We start from the raw sequence: 7,353 nt of genomic DNA on the forward strand, positions 1-7,353 counted from the left end.
AAGGCCATAAAGTGAATAGCATTCTATTTGCCGTGCCCTGCATCTAACCAACATGAAAAAAAATCCAAACTCTATTTGTTCTAATGTTTTTTATTTTTTTAAAGGTTATAGCTAATAAAATGATTTTTAAATTCTCAATGATATAAAAATACAATACTTAATTATAACTAGCACAGTAGCATTTACGAATGTAGTTGATATACATGAATAAACTTATAATTATATAATATTAGATTTATTAACATTCATGTAAAAAAATAATATTAATAATATTTATTGGTCTAAAATATTGAGTTTTAAAATTAGGATTTATAATATTACCTTAATATTAAAACATAATATTATCCCTCATTTTTAAAAGTGGGGATACAAATAACCCCTCTAATTATCAGAAAATTATGATTAGTCCTCTGGTATTATTTTGGAAAGGAAGTTGAGCATATGGCTTGAAAGTGAAGGTAAGTGGGCTAAAGGCCAAGCGGGTTTTAGAAAGCAACACTTAACAATAGACCACCTCGTTACGCTTAGGATCATTGTGGAGGAATGCTGCAATGATAAATCTAATCTCTTTTGTTGCTTTGTGGACTTTAGAAAGGCTTTTGATACGGTTCTTAGAAACAACCTTTGGAACAGATTAGAAGAGCTAAAGGTTCCTTTTGAGTTGAGAGCTACCGCTATAAGGTTATACGAGAATGTAATTGCCAAGTTAAAGAGCAATGAGGGGTGGTCGAAAGATATTAAGTGTAATATCAGAGTTAAACAAGGTTGCCCCCTCTCCCCTACCCTATTTGAAATTTACATCGACAAGCTAGAAGGTTGTTTAGAGGAAGCAAGATGTGTTGGCACGATCTTAGCTAGGATAGTCATCATCCTTCTTCTCTACGCTGACGATATTGTTCTTCTCGCAAGGTGCCCATCTGATCTTGATAAGCAACTTATACTTCTTAAGGATTTCTGCTCTACCATGGGTATGATTGTTAACACTGACAAAACAAAAGTTATGATTATCAAATCCAAGAAGGACACTTACGCTAATTTTATGTATGACAATAGTAACTTGGAGGAAGTGTCTTCCTACAAGTACCTAGGAATTGATATTCATCACAAGCTCAACTGGAACTATAGCATTGAGAAAATGATTAATGGGGGATGGAAAGCTTATTTTGGTCTTGAAAATAATTGTAAAACGACAAACCTCATAATGTGGGATAGAAAGAAGTTCCTCTTTGAAACTTTAGTCACTCCGGTTATCTTATATGGATGTGAGGTTTGGGGTTGTAGCATCTCTAGAGAATCCTCAAGAAAGATTGAGCAAATCCAAAAGCGTTTTATAATGTATAACCTCAAAATTAAAAGCAACACACCCTATCCTATTCTCCTTGTAGAAGTGGGTCTTTCCCCTATCGAGAGCCTAGCTATGACTAGGTTTTTGTTGTACAAGCACAAACTCAATAACATTGGAGACCATAGACTTCCTAAGCTAGCTTAAAATTCCAGCCAAAACCACTTAAGGCTCAAACGAGGTTGATATAAAGACACCAAGGCCTAGTTAAACCATTGGGAGATCAATGAGAATGTTGCATTGCAAAACATTAATAACTTAAAAAATATTGTTACTTCTAAGTACAAAGAAAAAATGTGGTGTGAGAAAGATTTAACAGCTAAAAAAACATTAAAATATTATAAAAAAATCATTATTTAAGATTTAACGACTTAAAGAAAATTAAAATATTAAAATTTAGCAGCTAAAAGAAAATTAATATAATAAAAATATAAACCAAAAATTATAACTTAAGTGTCACCCTCTTTCTTATCTGCTCATAATCCCATATGCTCTTGTCCCTATACTCTTAATAAAGATTTTGGTCATTTTTAACTTAATAATTTTATTTTTATAATGGTGGGTTTGCAGACAGAAAAGATGGAAGTTACACGTCCATGTGGTGGTGGGGTTGAGGTGGTTATTGGCCCAAGGCACTTAGCTTCACAAACAAACAAAAATTCAGGTGCCTCTCTCATAAATATCGTTCCTGAAATTCTACCGAGAAAAGTCCACCGAGCACCTGGAAATCCGGTGGTGACGGCGCCGACAAAAGGAGGGCCACCCCAACTGGGAGTCGACAGGCTTCAGGACCCACATTTTTTTAAAATCGACACCGGATTAACAGGTGACAAATTTAACTTCTTTTTATGTAAATTTTATTTAAAGTCGCCACTAATCGATAAGAACTCAGAATTTTGATTAGGGAAGCTTATCTTTCGAATGTTACTATTAAAAAAAAATTAAATGTGAAATTTATTTTAAAAAACAAGTATTCTAAAAAGAAATTTCTTAGTAATTTTTAAGTCGTTTACTTATTATATCACCACTAAACATTGTAAAATATATTTTGGTAATATGCTCGGTCCAAATGGAATATATTTTATGATAAATTGCAATTAATTCAACATTACATTTATGGAATTTAAGAATGGTGGAGTGGCCTCTCTCTTTGGATGGGAAACGTACTCTTTTTTTTAATCAGGAAAGAAAATACTCCGGTTATCATATTACCTCTGCAAAATGGCACATCATCCCCTAATATTCTACACTACAGAGTACCAACCTAACAACATACCAAAAACAAAAACTAATACTTTGGAAAACACACATCCCACCGAGGGAAAAAAACATCAAAACCCTAGGAAAGCGCCCTCCTCTTGTATCACATCATTGTAGAAAACGTTGTAATGAAAGAATCTAGGTGCAACAGAAAGACCTCTTTTTGAGAGCACATAGCGGTCTTTTTGAGAGCACATCCGCTATGGTGTTTGTAGTCCCTGAAGACATGATCAAAGGAAATGCAGGAAAAGGAAAGGAAAAGGAAATGTAGGAAAAAGTGGTCTTTAATTTTTTAATTCTACGCATTTAGTTAATAAGTGAAGGGTGGATAGATTTATCTAACTGTTGATCAATCTATAATAATCCTTATATTGCCAAAAATATAAATACTTTTTATATTTGGCTTTTTTTTTGTATAGCAAAGCTCACAAGGAGATCACTTTTGGTGTTTGTGCCACACCCACTAAACCAATAAAAATGGATCTAGATAAGTTGACTCACCTTAATAATAGCTCCATAGCTACATCAACTTTGTTGAATGACGCCATCAAAATAACCAACTAGAAAGACAACATTTTGATCCGAAGCCAAAGTTCTATGCGGTTTTACTCAATGTGAATTTTGGGCATGTTCACCAAAATGAGTGCATACCCTAATACTGATGCATCCAATGTCGAAAGAATGACCATCAAATATCAGTTTGTTTCTAGCGTGCCACATCTCCCATATAACAAAGAACGGAAAGGTCCTATGTGCACTTTGCCGACGGATCCACCACTTAGTGCACTCTTCCAAAGATAAGAAATGTCATCCCTGTTTTAAGTGATATCATTGTAAAACTCGACCCCATACCGTAATGGAAAAAGGGCACTGAAGGAAAAGACAGGGGACATTTTCCATCACATCCCTGCAAAGGTAGCATCGACTAGAACCAACGTATCTTCTTTTGCACAAATTATCCCATGTGAGGATTCAGTCCTTCCAAGCGAGCCATCCAAAGATAATAATCTTCAAAGGCATATTCCAAGTCCAAACTGACCTGTACTAACACCTATCCACATTCTCTTTGAGAGAAAAAAATATAACTCTAAACCTCTCACACCTCAATCTATCCCTTGCAATAAGAGCCTACTCCTTTTTCACAATGGGTCAAACAGAATGCAAAGGGGTGGATCTAATTTATTCTTCCTTCTTTTATCTTAGTTCCTTAACTCTTTTTGTATTCTTTCTTAATCTAATTTAAATTATTTTATAACTCAATAGAGTGATTTTTTCCTTATCACTTTAATTTAAGTTAATTTAATTGAATTTGATACTAATCAATTTTAAACTTTATATTTTATTATTCTCTAATTTACTTTATTCTTCCTTAATCTAATTTATGTACTTAATCCTTTATAATTTACTCTTCTTTAATCTAATTTTAATTTAAACTCTCACATTCTAATTTAATTTAATATTAATTTAACATACTATTAAATAATTTAATGTAAATAATTAACCTTCATCATTTTAGCATTATTTAGTTTTTTTTTTTTGTGTAAGCTTGGTGGTACCTTTTTTTTCGATTAATTTTCAAAAATGAGTAGGTTACATCCAAATGCATTAACTTTCAAAAATGAGTAGGTTACATCCAAATGTATTGTGGTTAGGTGGCCTCAACCCGCCCAGCGAGAAACCAAATCTGTCGGGAAACCAAATATGTTGGCTACCTAACAACGTCATAAGGCATCCAAAAACAAAATCTAATAAGTCTGTCCAGCCAAGCTATAAAGGCTTGAATGTCTTTCAACTTCCTAGCTTCTAAATATCTATAGGCATAATGAAAATACTGTGAAGACAATAACTGTATCATATGCTAGAAATTAAAACAAGATAAACCACTAGATCACTCATCATCAGCAGAAACAACTGGGGTTGGGTCCTTTGCACTTGACCCTGGAAGATCTGACTGAGGAATGCATGGAATATGCATCTCAATCCGATTAAGGCGGCCACTCTCTTGCTGCAACTGGAATTTAATTTGCTAGAGATCTTGACTATAATCCAGGAGAGGTTGATTTGTCATGGTAGGGCTTGCAAGAATGTGCTCCAAAACCTTTGCCAATAAGTTTTCCATCATACAATATAGGTGGATAGTCTGCTTGTACTGGAAAATGTGACCCCGAGAGTGTCCAGTATTTGGCACCACGGAGTTTCATTCCTCCTCATCATCGTCCTAAAGATCTACTTTTCGATTTAATTCCTCTTCCCATTGAGAGATGAGTCTCCGAACTGAGGCTGAGCCCACATGGTAAGCAACAACAACGTCATCAATAATTCTGGAGGTGACTCTGCGCCCTCTTGCTTTTCCAGTAGAAGTTCTAGGAGTATGATCAATCTTAATTTGTTTTTCTTGGTCCCGAGACCCTTTGGACGATTGAATTCTCCTGGAGGACGCAAGGACCATTATGTGAAATACAAAACATTGAGATACCAAACAAAGATCAACCGAACTACAATCAGACGGCCTGCCCCAAGCAAGCCACAACCCAGTAGCCAAGAGCGTTCAAGGTTCGCGCCTATATGGGGAACTTGTCAAGGTTAACCACTATGAGAAACCAACCTTATACAAAAACCGCCAGTAGCCCAAATCCTTGAGGCGAGAGAGATACCCAGGAGATCGATTAGAAAACCACCAAACTAAGGACCAGGAAATGGTTTCAAATATGGTTGTGCCTTCACCAACCCAGTTCCATAAAAGTTCTAAAACACCATCATAGACAATTTAATATGCACCAAAACAGGTATGCCATTGAGTTACCCAGACTAACTAATGGAATCCCTTGGTCGAAGCCATCCACATGCATACAATCCAACATGACACCAAAGAAGATCCACACAGAAGTAAGAAAAAATAAATAGCCTTCAAATGAAACAATAGTTGCAGACTCCTCTAAGGAGGACCTTTGCCAAACCATGCCATTCAAACACTTCCTTTCTGCCATGAAAACAATGTAAACTTTGAAACGAGAACTGATACGATTACCCGTTTCATTGAGGTAGCAAAAAAGTGGCCAGATTTTGAAAAGTGGTGATGCAAAATACACATTTTTTTAGCATAGTTTTTGACACTTTAATTTTTTATATGTACATTAGTTTTTAGAATGTTAGTGATTTGCATGCTGATTTTAAAAAGTGTTGATTCTGCATCAAGCCCTTTTTTTAAAAGACCTATTTTTTACTTTAAATTTTCTAATGTATTAAATGTGAATAATTATTTTCTAAATTTAACATTTTTTGAAGTGGTCTTCTTCTTCAGATATATATATATATATAGAGAGAGAGAGAGGGGTTTTTATTTTTTTGCATAGTTAAAGAAGAAAGTCGATATTTTAAATTTTCGATATTCTACATATTTATATATCGTTAATTAATATTTCAATGCATATCAAATAATTGTCTCTAAAAAACAATAATTTTTAACAATTGACATAAAAATAACCATTTTGAACATAAAGATAACTAAAAAATTACACATTTTGATAATTTTTTTGCTAGAAATGACATGCTAAAATCACAATTTTTTGTAGGAAAAAATTAACAAAAAATGGTTAAATAATAGTTTTGTTTGTTTGTTTGTTTGTTTGTTTAATTTCATGTCAAAAAATAATAATAATCACTATTTTTTCAAACAATAATGATTCACATAAAAATTAACGTGGAAATCACATAATACAAATATTGAACACATAACAACAGTAATTGAATGTTTATTCTTCTTATAAAATGTCAAGTCAAAACATTACAAGTATAACTAATTAATAGTTACAAAAAATGAGCTTGATTTCCAAGTATAACTTAAATTTAATCAACAATATCACGTAATCCAAACTCTTCATCCTCTAGAGTTTCATCATTGTCTTCTTCCACAATATTTTTTCCTTCATTTTGTTCATTTTTCTCTTCTAATGGATCTTTGATGTTTGTGAATCTCTCAATGTATACCTTTCCAATCATTCCATGTAATGGTGGTTGAGGTTCGTTTGCCTTTTTTGCCACATGTGATTCACTAAAATCTCCTTTCTTCAACCCAATTTCTTGCATTGCATTTGGAAGAGATTGAAGAGCATTAATTCTTTGTTGAATAAATTTTCACTGTACTGGATCTTTTTCAATGGCAATGCAATTTATTTCTTTTTGTAGGCAACATGCTAGTGTTGTATCTAATTATCAAGCAGAAGAGAAATAATGAAGTAAATTAGTATAATGACATGTAAATTAAGGAAGAAGATATTGAAATTCAATTCTGTATAATAAAACTTACCTGAGCCAAAAAATAAATCCAGAACCCAATCTCCTTCATTTGAACATATGTCTATAAGATAGTTAATCAATGACTGTGGCTTTTGATAAATATTAACTATTTCTCCTTTTGCTTCTTTGTCTTTATATGCTAGTTTTTTCACAACAGCATCACAAACTAGTACTTGGCTATGACTCTTTCCATCTACCCGATTAAAAAGCATAGACATATAGCTATTATCTTTTGCCCAATTATCAATATGGATGAACTCACAATCATTTATAAATGGTTGATCTTCATGGTTAAGAAGATTCGACTTTTGTCTGTAATATGAAATAGTAAAAGTTCAATTAACTTGTACATAAATGAATTTTTTAACATTAATCAAACATACATTTTCAACATCTTACCATGTAAGCTGCATCGTTGAGTTTGTTTTCCCCTTTAAGCTTGACAATAACATTGC

Source organism: Pinus tabuliformis, chromosome 2_1 (genome assembly GCF_031772625.1).
Source record: "Pinus tabuliformis cultivar Carrire ecotype Pingquan chromosome 2_1, CPIR1, whole genome shotgun sequence".
Taxonomy (NCBI): Eukaryota; Viridiplantae; Streptophyta; class Pinopsida; order Pinales; family Pinaceae; genus Pinus; species Pinus tabuliformis.